At 44.9% G+C, this 16,987-nt stretch overlaps 1 long non-coding RNA gene across 2 annotated transcripts; it reads left to right on the top strand.

Moving 5' to 3' along the window:
• Window positions 1-10,972: 10,972 nt before the first annotated feature.
• On the top strand, window positions 10,973-16,562 carry LOC146180505 (uncharacterized). 2 transcript variants are annotated; one of them, XR_014700373.1, is made up of 3 exons: window positions 10,973-11,137; window positions 14,075-14,180; window positions 16,356-16,562. It is a non-coding gene; the product is annotated as an uncharacterized LOC146180505 (long non-coding RNA). The 2 variants fall into 2 exon arrangements; XR_014700372.1 differs by having other exon boundaries at window positions 14,062-14,180.
• The last annotated feature ends 425 nt before the right edge of the window (window positions 16,563-16,987 follow it).

Below are 16,987 nucleotides of genomic sequence, written 5' to 3'. Positions count from 1 at the left end.
AGTGGCCACTAATGTCGCTGAGCCGTTGTGGAACCGGACAAAACTTGACGGGAAAGCGATGCCGCGTGCAAGATGACTATATGATGGTGCTATGAGTACGTCCCCGTCAGTGATGTGGTCAGAAACAACAGTAAGCAGTTTTTCGCACTGAGGAGGCAAAACAGTATCAGCGGCGGCAACGAGGGGATGATGTCGTTCAGAAAAGTCAGATGAAAAATCGCTGTCTGTCGTATGGATAACACGGTCTCCACAAGAAATTAACGCTGAAGCGGTTAACAAAAAATTCCATCCAAAAATCATCAGGTGCGCACAAGGTGAGAGCAAAATGCGAGCGCTGCGACGGAGAACAACAACGAGAGAGTAATGACAAGGACAGGCGCTAACTCTCTCATTACTCTCTCGTTGTTGTTCTCCGTCGCAGCGCTCGTAATTTGCAATCATGTACCAACTAGCTCAACTTTCCGTAAGGTGAGAGCACAGCAAACTGCACATGATGGCGGATGCCGTCGATAACAGCTCGTACGGTGCACTTCGCTGAAGGGCGCAAAGGGATGTCATTGGCTCCACGAAGTTCAGGCCCATCATATGGTGTTGTCACTTTTCGCAAACGGTAGCACAAATCAGCGTGAATGACAGAAATTGAAGCCCCTGTATCAATCAAAGCTTCGACCGGTAAACCTTCAGCGATAACAGCAATCACATTATACGGGTGATCAGGAGGACTTTTAGTAAGTTCGCAGAGTGCAGTTTGACCTCCGGAAACTGCAACACTTAGTTTTCCGGATGGCGGACAGGGAGAGCGGTTGCGGGGCGGAGAGGGGAAACTGAGCGGCGGTATGGGGAAAGGGACCGGCGTCGAGATACATGGGCGCCACTTGGTTCAGACGAGGATACCGGTGGTGGAGAGGATCGACGAGGTGGGCTGGGAATAGGTCGTCGATGATAATATGCGGGTACGTCACTTTCGAAGGCGTCGTAACCACGCCGCTCGTTCTGAATGTGTCGACGACAGAAGCGGGATATATGCCCTCGGATTCCACAGTAGTAGCACACTGGGCGAGAGGGGCGCCAAGGTGCGTAATAGGTTTGCGTAGGCTGAGTCGTCGTCACGGCGTTGATGTGGTTGTAGGGCGGTGCCAGCTGGGGCAGCGGAACAAAAGAAGGGGGTGATGCTGCGACGTGTGCGTAAGTCGATGCTGGGCGGGGTGCAGGAGGGTCGGACGCCATAGGTCGGGTGATTGTTGCCAGCTCATCTTTAATGATGTTGCGAAGACCGGCGTCATTAGAAGGTACCGAAGAATGATCGCACCTGTGTCGACAGACAGGCTTGAGGGCTTGGAGCTCCTCCCGGATGATGGCTCGAATCAGTGCCCGCAGATCCATGTCAGTAGACGTCGGGCCAGTAGCAATGCCGGGCTGCAATCGGGAGGACTGCAGCTGGTCGATACGTTGGCAGGTCGCAATAACGGCGTGAACAGTAGTAGGATTCTGGGCAATCAGGGTGTTATATGCCACTGAATTATTTCCTTTCAAGATGTGGTGTACGCGTTCAGGTTCCGGCATGGTGGGACTAATACGCCGGCAAAGTGCAAGTATGACCTCTATGTAAGACGCGTACGACTCATCGGGACCTTGGAGACGAGAGGCGAGCTTATTCTTCGCGAACTCAGTCCGAACTGCTGGGTCCGCAAAATATTGGCGGAACTGCTGCTTGAACGTGGTCCAGTTAGTGGTGTGGGGTGGCGGACAGGGAGAATGGTTGCGGGGCGGAGAGGGGAAAATGAGCGGCGGTATGGGGATGTGGACCGGCGTCGGGATACATGGTTCCCACGAGGCTCAGAGGAAGATACTGGAGGTGGGGAGGATCGTCGAGGTGGGCTTGGAATAGACCGGCGTTGATAATATGAGGTTGAAGGCATGTGAGTTTCGAAGGTGTAACCACGGCGCTCGTTCTGAAGGCGGCGACGACAGAAGCGGGATATATGTCCTCTAATACCACAGTAATAGCAGACTGGTTGGGAGGGACGCCAAGATGCGTAATAGGTTTGTGTAGGTTGATCCATCGCCATTGCACTGACGTGATTGTAAGTTGGTGCAGGTCGGGGCGGGGTAACCAAAGAAGGGGGGGATGCAGCGACGTGCGCGTAGGTCGGCGCTGGACGGTTTGCAGAAGGTTCGGATGTCATGGGGTGGCTGATAGTTGGTAACTCTTCTTTAATCATGTTGCGGAGACGGCGTCATTAGAAGGTGCGGAAGAATGATCGCACCCATGTCGACAAAAAGGATTGAGGGCTTGGAGCTCCTCGCGGATGATTGCTCGAATCATTGCCCGCGGATCAAGGTCAGCAGAGGTCGGACCAGTTGCGATGCTGGGCTGTAATCGAAAGGACTGCAGCTGGTCGAGGCGTTGACAGGTCGTTATAATTGAATCAACACTTGAAGGATTCTGGGCAACTAAGGTATGATAAGCCATAGAATTGATCCCTTTTAAGACGTGGTGCACACGTTCAGGTTCTGTCATGGTGGGACTAATGCGCCGACAAAGTGCAAGAACAGCCTCTATGTCAGACGCATATGATTCATCAGGACCTTGAAGGCAGGAAGCGAGCTTGTTTCTGGCGATCTCAGTCCGAACTGCCGGGTCGGCGAAGTATTGTCGGAACTGCTTGAAAGTGGTCCAGTTAGTAGTGTGGGGTTCGCGATTAATGAACCAGTTTCTGGCGACCTCAATGAGATAGAACGAAACATTGAGGAATTTTAAAGCGTCGTCCCACCAGTTATAGGCACTGCAGCGTTCATATGTGTCGAGCCAGTCATCGACGTCTTCGTCACGACGACCAGCGAACAGCGGCGGGTCACGTTGACGTGGGGCAGAGTCGGAGGTGTCGGTGCAGCCGAGGTAGAGGGTCCGGCCTGGTCGGGATTGCTCTCGGTGGACATGATTATGATGGAAGTTGCCAAACGGCGACCGGAACGTAGCTCCAGCGAGAGGCAGGGCCCAAGGCAGCAAGGGGATCGAATTTGACCTGAACCACTTGTGAAAGAAGGCTAGGTTAAGACGGCAAGGTCGTGACGGCAAGGCCAGCGATGCCTTGTCTAGCATTTTAATCCGATGACAAAAACCCAGGCGCGTGCCGGAGCCGGCGCCACGGGACGATGATGATGGTATGTACAAATGAAAGAGGAAGATCATGGAATGAACAATTTAAAGAACATCCACGGAAGGCTCACAATATGTGGTATAAATATGTATGCGGCAATCCCTATTCCAGTGAAACCATTTCAGAGCTGCTCAGAGTCACCTATGCTAACCTGAAGTATTTTGCCCGAGTAATCATTGTACAATGGCGCGGTCGGCGGTTTACTGCAGATTTTTTTTTTTTAGTCGATATTTATTGCCTCAGGGCATCAGTAGGTTATGAGATGAAGGATGAATAAATGATTAAATGAATGGAAAAAGGTTGGCTGATTTTATGAAGTCCAGAAGTGAGCAATGATGAGGTCCCTGCGTCCAAGTGACGTATGAGGCAGGATTGGTTGCTGAAAGGCCAGCTATTCTCAGGTGCCGGATTCGTGTTGGCTTGAGTGCTGGGCAGTCCCACAGCAAGTGGTGGATGTCGGCCTCGACATCTTCGTTGTTACAGATCGGATATCCTGGGCGAGGATATAAGTGTTGGAAGTATGACCACGTCCTAGTTACAGCTGGTGTAAGGGCAACACCGACCCGGATCCTCCTAAGCGCAACCTCCTCTGCACGGGTGAGACCGCGGGGAAGGGATATCGCACACGGAGGGATAAGTGCACGTGTGCGGCGCCGGAGGTGCTCCTTTCTTGACAAAAGGAGGGTAGCGTCGTCGACTTCGAGAAGCCGTGGGATTGATGCGTCTTGGTTCACGAGGCGGGTTGCAAAATCAGCTTGACTTTGGGAAGGCAGGAGATCCTATGGGACCCACTCAATGCGTATTGATTGTGGGATGCGCGCCGCAAGCTGGTGGATGTCCTGGCAAATTTTAGGGCAGCGGCTGACACGTCGGAGCAGACGTACTGCTTGAAGTGCGTCAGTGCGGATGACAATGTGGGCTGTAGGGAGCATGGTTATAGAAGTCACGGAGCAGAGTGCCTCCTGAACTGCCACAAGCTCAGCGCAGAAAGATGTAAGTGGTTCCGAAAGCTGAAACGTAGTTGTCTGATTCAGGCTAGGTCTCCGTGGACAGTGGATTGCCGTTTTGGCTTCACAGCCTTGCAGGCTTCCATCTACGTACACTACTATGGAATCTTGAGGCAGGTTAGTATCTTCCTCTTCAAATCTCTGGCGTAGCAACGATGCAGAGTTGGCAGACGTCGGTCTGCGGATGTCAGTTGGCTTGTTGTCTCCTAACTGTATAAGTTTCCAGGGAGGGAGAACTGGCGCAGGTGGCTGAAGAATAATGTGTGACGTTGCATACGCCCTCAGTGCTTGCGTGGAATGTGACAAAGTGGCCTTGAGTCTGCGAGCATCACGGCGCTGCTGCACCAGTTCATCGATGGTGTTGAGCTGCGCATTCTCCTGTAACGCTACGACCGGTGTGATTCGTGGAAGGCATGTTATGGTCCTCATAGCTTCTCGATTTACGGCTTCAAGGCGATCCCATTGTGCCCTTGTAAGATGCTGGAACTGGGCCTGATAAACTGCAGATATCGTAGAATAATTTTTCCGAATCTGTGGCTCTTAATACTGTCAATCTACGTACTACCAATCTCAGACAAATGGCCTTCATCATCATCATCATCATCCTGATTATACCCCCTGCAGGGCGAAGGCCTCTCCCATATTTCTCCACTTAACCCGGTTCTGTGCTAGCTGCATCAACTTGACCCCTGCGAACTTCTTAATCTCATCCGCCAACCTAACTTTCTGCCGCCCCCTGCTACGCTTTCCTTCCCTTGGAATTCAATTTGTTACCCTCAGCGACCATCGGTTATCCTCTCTTCGCACTACATGTCCTGCCCATGTCCATTTCTTCTTCTTAATTTCTACTAGAATGTCGGTAACTTGAGTTATTTCTCTGACCCACTCTGCACTCTTTCTATCTCTTAATGTTACCCCTACCATTTTTCGTTCCATAGCCCTCTGGGTTGTCCTCAACCTAAGTAGAACTCTCTTGGTTAGCCTTCACGTTCCAGCCCCATAGGTGAGTACAGGCAAGATGCAACTGTTGTATACTTTCCTCTTGAGCGATACCGGTAAGCTGCTAGTCATAATCTGCGAGTGTTTGCCAAATGCGCTCCATCCCAATCGTATTCTTCTTGTTATTTCCTTTTCGTGGTCCGGATCTGCGGTTACTACCTGTCCTAAGTAGACATATTCGCCTACTACTTCCAGTATTTCGCTACCTAATGTAAACTGCTGTTCCTTCCCGAGGTTGTTGAACATTACCTTAGTCTTTTGCATATTGATTTTCAAGCCTACCTTTCTACTTTTGCTGTCTAGGTCATCAATCATTATTTGCAGTTCATCCCCCGAGTTGCTTAGCAAGGCAATATCATCAGCAAATCGCAGATTACTGAGGTATTCTCCATCTACCCTTATCCCTACTGCTCCCATTCCAAGCCTCTGAATACTTCCTCTAAACAAGCTGTGAATAGTACTGGGGAGATTGTGTCTCCTTGCCTAACACCTTTCTTTATGGGAATTTTGTTACTTTCTTTATGCAGAACTATGGTTGCTGTGCAGCCACTATATATATCTTCCAGCACTTTCCCGTACGGCTCGTCTACCCCCTGATTTCGCAATGCCTGCATCACCGCCGAGGTTTCAACTGAGTCAAATGCTTTTTCGTAATCAATGAATGCTATGTATAAGGGCTGACTAGGTGGCTATCTCATGATAGCTTGTACAAGGTTTGGGTTAGATTGTTTAAAATTTGTTACTCTCATCAGTGGCTTTTTAATAATTCAACGTCAGTGTGTTTCCAGTTGTCTTGAAGGGTGTCTAAACGCATCGATTGATAGAGGTAAATTTCCTAACAATGCATTCATCCAAACAAATGCTTATTCTTTTGATTTTTTTTGAAGCACTTTTCGCACCTATAATGACCATTAAGTAGCAAAAAACAAAAATGAATTTCAAAGCACAAACGCCTTTTAGGAGCAATTCAGTAGTGTGTCTTGCTCTTGAGACGTAAAATTACTTAATGTGGCATTTAAAAAAAAGTGGATACACATTGTTCTTTCAATTGTTTTTAATCCTGCTGAAATATGACTAACACCACAAATTCAGTAGCGCCTGTACGGTGCTTTCACTTATGTGTTTAGCCGTTAACGTTTTTTGCCTCGTTTACCGCCGGACAGAGGCAACTTGCCTTAAATCTCTGTTCTTCTAATGTAACGTGCGTACAACATTTACAAACGATCTGAAACAATTTGTTAAATATTTCGCATTTTCCTACAGAACAAGAAGCTGCAGTGCGTTTATACGCATAATGTTTTCTATATTTGGTCATATTTATCAGCGCAATTTGTTTTTTCAAGCCGCTTTTGATGCATGAAAGTAAAAAAAAAAGAAAAGCTTGTTTTGCCTACTCCAGGCGCACCAACAAAAATAATAATCAGAATGTGTGCCATTCAAAACTACATACATCTCGCCATCGAAAGTCTATTGTCTGTTTTTCTAGCGTGTGCTCTAGGACAACTATTACCGCGCTTACAATATCAGAATTGGCCTACAGCCAATTAAATCCACTTCGGCAGGCCTCGCTACTAAACACTATTCGCTCTCGCCCCTTCAATGTTAACTTAACTGTGGAGACTATTTACTGTTTTTGAAATAGTTTTTTATGTATACTTTGAAATCCAAAAACTAATTATTGTGACAATATGCACAACCTCCATTTACTCAGAAGCTAAATAAGTTAGTTCAGTATTACGGCTTTAGCACGGTTGATTGGAAGGGAAAGGCTGAACACTGCGAATAATTCTTTTCTTAGCCACTGAATCAGTATGCCATTCAATAGGTTAATTGATGCATGCCTCTATCCAAGAGAGATACCTTTGACTTGAAGAGGCTCACTCCTTACGTCATCTGGAAAATTATTCGTGAAAGAAATACTAAGCCATGAGTCATTTACAACGTTAGGGTTTTCTTCGCTGCGCAAATAAAGGTTTAATGTACCAAGAACGACAGACATTTTCCTTTTCTCTTCTTTTAAGGAACGTTGAAAAGCGCAGAAGAGGAGGCAAACATAGGTGTAATGTGCAAGAAACACTTCAGCTAGAAATGACCGCAATCAAATGATAGACACCAACAGCGTCCGTCGTTCGCCGGCATATTTTTAACTCGTCGACCGTTTGGAAAGAAATGCTACGAAGAAAAAATGGCGTTGTCGTTTAATGCAACCGAATTTAAAGCAAAAATTTACAATTTCATTTTGCGTTAAATTTACCGCAAACTTTAAGCCATTGGTTTGGTGGCCGCATTCGTTATGCTTTCTTCTTGTCCTGTTTATTCACCTGGTTACGAATACAGAGCATTGTTAGATTAGAGATTGTGGCTGCCTACTTAAGCAACTCGTAAATTTAGCTGATGAGCCAGCATTGATCTTAATGACGGGAGCTGTATCAGTGCTGATATTTTGAACCATTGACATAAACAAAAATGAAAAAAGATCGCACAGTAGTTGTGCAAGGAAAAAATAAATATGTGCAGAACATTAAGAAGGTAAAAAGTGCGAACATGCCGTCGGCTTTTTGAAGATATCGACAACTCAGCTGAAAGTCCACATTTTAATGAAGTTTGGACAATAGAAAAATGTGTTCAGATAGATCTATAGAATTATACCGAACAGATTAACTGTTGACATGGTACACAATGCAGTTTCTCGGAGAGAGAAAACCAGTCTGTTCTTTTGTGTTTGTTTTCGTAACTTGTGACATGAAAGGAAGCAAGCACTATTTTCAGGGCGATGGAATTTAAAGACATTTAAAGGGATATATGCCTGGCTTCACAGTATCGCAACTAAACTGGCGTCATTTTGCTGCGCACATAGAATATAACGAAATTACGTCCCTGTGACTAGCGTGGAGTCATTTCGGCCGCCTGTCGTTCTTCAACTTGCAGTTACTCCACAATGTAGAGGAAGGTGTTTCAATGGCTCCTCAGCAGACATTTGATCGCCAAGCCCTCGTATCGATCCCTGTGACTACGAAATCTGAATATGAACACCGGAACAATTCAGCCACCAGGATCAGGGCACAGAGTCCGCGGCTTGTTATTCCACTTTGCAAAATGAACTGTAAAATGAACAGAATGAACAGGAAACATACGCTGGGTGACTACATATATCACATGATACTCTGCACTCTGTGCATGCAACCCAAGGTGCTGCAATTTGCCTTTTAGGTATGCGGCGCCAAGGCACTGAAATTCTCCCACGAGCCCATTTTGCAGCGAGCCACATTATATGCTGTCGTGCTCTCTAGCAATGCTTATTACAAGAGGCATTTACGAGACAAAGCACGGCCTGTTAACCTAAGAGGAAAGACCAGGCAAGCGAGTAACAAATGTGTGCTATGAAGCAAAGCAAAAACCGAAAGCTAGACATTTGCTATGTAGAAAATGAAAAACTACGGCGGATTAATTCATGAATCCGCACAGGCAATTGCCGTTAATAAAATAAAATTGTTTGCAGACCGTTTTGCAGACGTCGTTTTGAAGACAACTCCAATTATGTAGCTAGCTTTCTCCTTTCAGTGCTACGTACAGCGCGTACAAGGGCCATTTTGGACTCTGCTTTGCGTGGCACAATGTCTCAGTGGCGTTCAGTATGTAGCTCATGGAGGAAGGAAACAACTTAGGAACAATGCCCAATGCATTGGAGGAAGTGGGGCGGAAGTGACGTAAAAAGTTAGTTTTAGACAAGTCGGGCCATTAGCAACGGCGACGCTGTTGCTATGAAAACTCGGGCCACTAGCAACAGCGTTGCTAAGGGCCCTAGGCACGTGAGCGTCGCGGAGAAAGAGAATGCGGATGATAAAGGAGGAGAGACGTTGCAGCGTCTGGTCTCGGCGCGGCCGCACCGGCTTCACAAAAATGTCGTCAGGGCCTCTCCTAAGTTCTTTCCTTCCTCCATGATGCAGCTGGTCTATTTCTCTTGTGAAGAGACATAGCCTCGGAGTTAAGGGCACAAAACTGGAGGTGGTTATTTGATTCGGTCAACAGATTGTGGGCCGGCTGCACTCCGCGAAAGATAAACTAAGGACTTTGACGTTGCCAACGCGGTTGGAAATAACATAAGCGATTTCGCGGTCAAAACACCTCGAATAAATAGAATAACTGTTGTATAAAGCTAAACAGCTCCCACCTTGGTGTTTGCTTCTAACGGATGTACGGGATGATATCATGAATCATGAAGCCGGTGAATGAGCGCCTTTTTATAGCATAAACTCAGCGTTCGCAGCCTAAACTACAGTTGAATATCCAGAAAGGCTGCTGTTTCATTGGTAATTCAGGTCTATCGTTTTGATGAAAAGGTCAAAATCGTCAGGTATTGAACGGCACGAAAAATATGCTTTCTGTGTTCAGTGATTGATCAGTAAAATCTTTTGGCGGTCCCCCTAATATTTTGCACTTGTTCGTCGCTCCGCGCGCGCGCACGCACGCGCACACACACACACACACACACACACACACACACACACACACACACACACACACACGCACACACACACGCGCACACACACACACACACACACACGCACACACACACACACACACACACACACACACACACACACACACACACACACACACACACACACACACACACACACACACACACACACACACACACGCACACGCACACGCGCGCGTGCGCGGCGCTCGCGTGCACGAAGAGTGCATATTGGCTGCATTGCGACATAAGTCATCAATACAAACTAAGTCGTCAGCAATGTTATTAGTTAGCGACAGTTGGAAAACTGCGCGGTAAGAAGTGGGCCAAAACCTTGGAGGAAGGAAAGAACTATAAGGAGAGGCTCTTGCTATTCCCAATGCATTAGATAGTGTGGCGGAAGTGACGTCAAAAGGTAGTTTTAGACAAGTTGGGCCGTTAGCAACGGCATCGCTGTTGCTATGAAAACTCGGGCCACTAGCAACAGCGTTGATAAGGGCCCGAGGTACGTGAGCGTCGCGGATCCGAGAAAGAAAATGCGGAGGGTAAAGGAAGAGGAGAGACATTGCAGCGTCTGTTTGAGGCGCGGCCGCGCGGCCATGCTGGCTTCGAAAAAGTGATGTCAGAGCCTCTCCTAAGTTTTTTTCTTTCCTCCGTGGCCAAAACAATCGCCGTTAGGGCGTGAGTTGATCGCAAAGCGGCAGCAGCGCCCCTCTCCCCTTCTGCGGTAGATGGGTGAGGTCATTAAGCTAATACCCAGGCGGAACTTTTAACTTCTTTCATCAATGCAACAGAAAATAAAATTGCATTTACGTTTTTTAAACACATACTTGTACGAATGAAACGCCACCACGTTTGAAGACGTATCTCAAGCTGGCATGTAGCAGACGACATGCTTGAGCCTCATCTGCAATCTTCCTGCTTCAGACTCCTAAGTAGACGTGGTGGCTTTCATCTGCGTAAAAAAGTGTGTTAAAAACCCAAAAGCAATTTTATTTACTGTTGAATTCTGAACAAAGATGGTTTGTAGTATTTTAAAATTTCCGCCTTTGTATTAGCTCAATGGCCTCACCCATCTGCCGCAGCGGGGGAGAGAGGCGCTGCTGTTGCTTTGCAATCAACTCCCGCCGGACCAGAGATTGTTTGTGCCCACGTTGCCGTGCGGCGCGAAAGCACAGTTATCCAACTGTCTATATTAAGAACGTTGGTCGTCAGCTGCTATCAGTGAAAACTTAGCCTTCAAGGCAAACACGATGAGAAACATACTGCAATCTTTTTAGTTACTTGGTTTTCTGGCTAATCATCACTTCTCTAAGAACTATAAAAACAAGGATCTTGTGGATTCCCATCGTAGTAGCCACGAGACGACTCACAGACGACCATTCGCAAGAAAATGCATTTCCTTGTAGTGACGGTTGCTGTGTGTATGGTTTTTGCCATACTATACTGCGAGACCAGTGTTGGAATGCCGGAGCTCACATTCGAAACAAGTAAGTGGATTAGCAGGAGGGCTCGGTAACTGTAAGATGCTTTATATTTGCAACTCAGAGAAATAAGCTTTTTAAACGAAACTCACAAAAGCAAGTGCATATTGTAAAGCCGTCATAGGTTACCTGGAGCATTTTAGTAGCTGAACTCGGCCTGTGGCGCTGCCTGGATCCTCTGTCGCGAGTGAACGAAAGACGCGGTCTTGATGCGCCCTGAGCTGATCGACATAGCTGAACACCATAGTTCAACTCAGCAATAGCTGTTATAACGAAATGTCGGACTTTGCTGAATACTAAAAAATAATAAAAATATGTACACGTTAAGGAAATTATAGGCCTTTGAGGCCGCAGTTTTGAAATAAGACCACCAGCGCCCCGTCGCCTTATTTCGCGCTCATGCGCAAGAACCAATGGCAACAGGGAGTATGCATCTACGTCAGAGTTGTGGTCATTTTGTGCCGCATGAAGTGCAATGAAAGGCAGCATGAATATCTGATCTGCTTATCGTTATGTGTTTCGTGCTGAAGCTGTGTGGAGCACCACAATATGTCACCCGTGATGTCACTGCAATGCTTCTATAAAGTGAGTGTCGTTTAGTCAACGAGAGAGTTTGTGTATAGCTCTACGGGGCATAATATGATGACAAAAAAATACATGTTAATATTTTAGTGCTGGGCAACTATCCGCCAAACTAGTGAGGATTGCTGGAGTATCTGAATAGGAGGTTTCCATTATTCGCGAGAAGGGAGAAAGAAATGCTCTCCTGTAGCGGAGCTCGGGTATGCTCAGTAACTCGAAAGTTGAACCAAGCTTCTGAAAGGCACGCAATATCCTCTGAATGCATGTTTATGCGCCTGCTTTTGAAACGCTTGAGCACGTTCGGAAGCCCATTTGAGGTATTGATTTGCAATATCTTTATTTTTTTTAACTCATTCATACTTTCCTTTACTACTTGTCCATGTATTTTATTGTACAAATGCTGCCAGCCTTGTTCACAAACTATGTTATGCTATGTCGTTATGGAGTAACCTCAGAGACTCAGCGTATCTGCAAAAAAAAAAAAAAGCGCTTTCTTTCCATAGCAATCAAGTAATTTGAAGTATTTTATAGCAATATTTTCAAAGATTCTGTAGTTATTTTACTAGACTATTTTTATTAAAAGTTGTGAGGATGTGCGAAACAGCAATGACAGCTATTTTTTCATTAGGGAAAATGTTTGGGCGTGTTGGTTCATCGTCAATACAGCGAAGCGCTCAAAATCACAAGGACGAGGAGGGAACAGGACAAGAGCGCAATTGTCCTGTTCCCTCCTCGTCCTTGTGATTTTGAGCGCTTCGCTGTATTTTTTCATTACCTCCCTCTACAACGCATACCAGGAGAATGCAGCAGCTTAACATATGTCCACGAACATTTCCAAAATTTAGCTTTTAAATGGTAGAATGGTCACACGACCGCTATTAAAAGCAAACGCTGTGCTGTATATTTTTATCTAAAGCCGAACGGTATTATTCTGAAAATGATATGCTCTTCAACACTTATCCAGTTTGAAGTAAAATCATTTCCTCGAGATGTAGAGTACAAATACATTTCGCTTGCTGAAGCGCTCTCAGCAGTTATCGTAGGCTCAAATCTTGTTGCCAGTTATGATAGGATAGGAAGAAAGCCTTAAAGCTTTTTAAATAAACGTAAAAAGATTTACGTCTCAAAATAAAGAGGCTAAATTTATGTCACCGCTTGCCACTTTTATTTTCAGTTCTTATCTCATTAGTGCCCACCGCAGAATACGTCGGCAGAAATCTGTAGAAACAGCCTGTCATCGGCGTGTGACCGCACAAACTGATTTAATGGGAACTTATACCGTCTCAATTTGAACATGTCCCTAATTGTCCTTGTCTAGCGCATGGACGCTGGAGAGCGTTGAAGCAATGAAATAAAGTAAAACATCTAAAATAAAAGAAATAAAAAAGAATAGATAATTAAAAGCAAATTTAAAATAAACAAATATTTACAATATATAAAAAAAAATAAAAAAATGCTGACGCAGAGATTCTTTTGCATTACTGCACCTACACAGACATAGGCGCACACCTGGAATTTTCTTCTTATTTCTAAACGTCTCTGCTCTCAAAGCGAACGCAACGACACACAATGCAGCCAGAAGAGTGGCTTTGGCTTGTTGGTTTTTTTCTCTCCAGGTAACAGCGCAAAATCATGGTAGGAGCACAAGACGAGAAGACGACATGAGCGCTGACTTTCAAAGAAGTTTATTTTGAAAAACAAAAAAACACAACTTTTCATATCCTTGCACCATGCATGTCACCTACAAGTGACTTGCACACATCTGCACAGTCATCAATGCACCACACTTGCTACATAAATGTCTCTATCGCACAACGTGGCACACTCACTACTGCATGCTCATCGAAATCATCGTACCTTTAGAAGCTCAGTTCCTTTACTGTTAACAGTAGGGGCAGTTCGCTTGCACATCTTTCCCGCAGTTTGGCTATCTCGGCGGCCTCAAGTATTTCAGGAATCAGCTCCTAATTATGTTTTCCGAGCTCTTTACATGGCGTGAATTCCACGGAGCAAGTTTTCGACAGCCAATCTCGAACATGGATTCCCAAATGCCTGCTTGCTTGATCGACGTTATTTTTGTGTTTCTTGAGCCCATCATTAGTGCGTCTGCCCATCCATCCCACATATTCCTTCCCACACTTCCACACTTCAAGGATATGGAATAAACGACTCTGGCGGTTTGTTCTGCGTCCTTTCTGCGTTTGCGACCCATCTGCGTTTAGACGTCGGCAGAGAACTCACTCTGTCGTCTTCACGCATTGTGCTGTGCCGTCTTCACAATATCCAGTCGTACGTTGATACATTTCAATAAGTTAGTGCTCTGTAATAAACATGCTTAATTTTTTTAGTCTATTATTTCAGATAATTGCAATTACGAGGGAAGAGAACTGTTGAGTGGCGCATCTATAACCCTGAACGAGACCTGCGTCAAAATATCATGCCACCGGGGAAGAATAGAGCGGGAAGAGTAAGTATTCACGCCAAGCTGCGGGAAGCAGCCGATGAAATGGCATTTATTTATAGTATAAGTCCTTATCTCTTTTGTAAACGCTCAGAGACATATTCAACAGCATACGACCACATAAAATATTGTTTTTCCTTAAATTATTTCACTTACCGCAGTCTAGAGATTACCAAAGCTCGAAATATTGGTCATGTCTGCAGTGCTTAACTGGAGCAGAGCTGCAGTAAGCACGGCAACTTTAGACCAGCAATTCGCATGCTCTATGTTCGCTACAAAGCTGGCCTCGAAGGGCCTCCTGCTGATTTTTCTGAACAAAATACTTTGCGTGGTCCTTTTATTCTTCCATGTTCTCTCACACATGTACTTCTCAAGTCTCGTATGTATCTACAGTGTAGTCTTAATGATGGGAACTGTATTGGTGCTGATATTTTGAGCCATTGATATACACAATAAACGAAAACAGAACACACCCTAAATGTATAAAGAAAAAATAAATAAGTGCAGAATATATTGAATGTAAACAGTGCGCACATGCCGTCGACTTTGCGAAGAGTTCGCCACCTACAGCTAAAAGTCCATGTTGTACTGAATTATGAACGACAACAAAACAGGCTGATAGAACTAAGAAGTATACCAAATTGATTAAACGTAGACCTGGTACACAATGCAGTTTCTCGGGGAGACAAAAAGCTGGCTGTTCTTTTGTGTGTTTTTCGTAACGTGTGACCAGTATACAGTGTATCAGGTTCTACTGCCGCAAACATACAACGAGGGTGACTGTTAGAGTGATTTATCGGTGTACCAGCATGGATGCAAGAGCTCTGTGATTCACGCCAAACATAGGCTTCGCTATCTCTTGGCTTGCTGGCTCATTGTTTTTGTTTTTTTAATTAAAACAGCGCAAAGAAACTGGACACGAGAAGAAAACAACACACAAGACGGGGCTGGTGACCGTCATATCTTGTATCTTATCTTCTTCTGGTGACCGGTTTCTTTGCGCTGTGTTAATTTGTAAGAACGAAATAGGGTGACCGAAAGCGGTCACACTGAGATAAAAAATTAGCGCGCTTGTGCCCACGAAGACAAGAGCTGCCTTGAAAACTTTTGTGTGAGAGAAACAGGGAACTGGCATTTTAATCAACAAGACTTTGCTTACTTGATACTCTTTTGAACATCTCCAGGCTCAGTTAAATATACAATGCGATAATGGGACAATATTCGGACGTCATAAGAATATTGCAGCAAAGAACGTGAACGTGCCTGACCCCGAAGAGTAATCGGCATTTTTATTGATTTTTACTACTAAGACATAGTCAAGACACTGACACCGCCACATATAGTTTTCACAACGTCGATGGTAAACGATGTATCGATCGTTTGCACCACTTTTGTTTCTCTTCTTTAAAACAAGAGCTTGCAGGGTACTGTACATTTGGTATAAAGTGCGATACGGCAATAATTAACGGACGATTTTAAGGCCGAAAGATGCCTCACATTTAGTACACAGTCTAAACATTGTAATGCATTTCTTCAGAGTGATTTTTTTTTTTTTTTGCTTTTATACACTCAGTTTAAATTCTCACTGCAATAACATTTCCTTTAGGTTTTCATCAACTCTAAGTAACATTCGAAAAACAAAATATCAATCCGTTAACAGAATCTACTGCAGGCATATCGCCATACATTTATTTTATTCATAACTGCGTAATATTTCAGATATGCTCTCGCTGTGAACGTAAACTACTTGGACGTTGAGACGATGCATCTTTATTGTTTCGCCATCTCATATATTAACCAGAATGAAATTATACAATTATACAAATTATACAACTGTTCCACAGTTGATGCATCGTTTTGGGTGCAAACTACAAGAAACGCATTTGTGTCTATTGCGTATTTTTAAAACGCTAACATTTCTATCTAAAAAATCCAAGATCTCTCATTTCGGTAGATTACTGCGTGGTAGAAGAGCCATTCTTCGGCGACTACATCGGCCGTTTGCAAAATTATATCCCCAAGCAAACTTCATACGCGCCCGCCTACTTTAATTATGGTTCCTGTATATACCAGAACTAAAAGGCTACTAAAGTGGTATGCTGACACTTAGTTTGCTTTTGCGAAATCTAGTTTTACGAAACATTTTATAGCTAAATTCAGTGCCATCTTGTTTTCTTACAGGTGTCAGAAAATTCAACTGAATGACCCTTTCTGCCGAAGTGTCAATGGAACAGGACATAATTTTCCGGACTGTTGTCCGGTCTATTATTGCGAGCACTGTCCAAGCAGTGAGACCTGATGCGTCAATCCTCAGCAATGAATGATGTCGCACTCGTGTGATAGAAATAGAGAGATAATAAAAGAGCACTAGTGCAATGCCGAACGTTCTATTTTGCGTGGTGTTCTTTTTTGCTGGGACGTAAATGTAAGGAATTCTTTTAATTTTCCACCTGTTTGTTTGCATCGGTGAGCCATCAGCTAACTCGCAATCTAGACGGTCCTATACATCACCCCACAACTAGTTTCCTTCTTCGGGAAGGTAGATCAGATGCACTAAGGCGCAGAAACATTGCATAAAACTTGAAAAACGTCTACTGTCAAAAGTAGAAGGTTTTTTTCCAATGAACAACGATTCGTGCGCAAATTCGCGTTAGCAATCTAAAACAGAGCCTGGATACTGTGAAGTCATCTATAGGGTGTTTTGGTATGGCCTTCGCTTTCTGAACTGTTTATGATTCAGGGACAGTAGCTTAACATCTCCGTTTACTTTTGACGTGTACACTTGCATCATTCCTTTCAGGTTTCACTGGGTC

Source organism: Amblyomma maculatum, chromosome 8, assembly GCF_055883805.1.
Source record: "Amblyomma maculatum isolate TAMU_Amacu chromosome 8, ASM5588380v1, whole genome shotgun sequence".
NCBI lineage: Eukaryota > Metazoa > Arthropoda > Arachnida > Ixodida > Ixodidae > Amblyomma > Amblyomma maculatum.
This window is presented reverse-complemented; position numbering and strand designations above follow the sequence as displayed.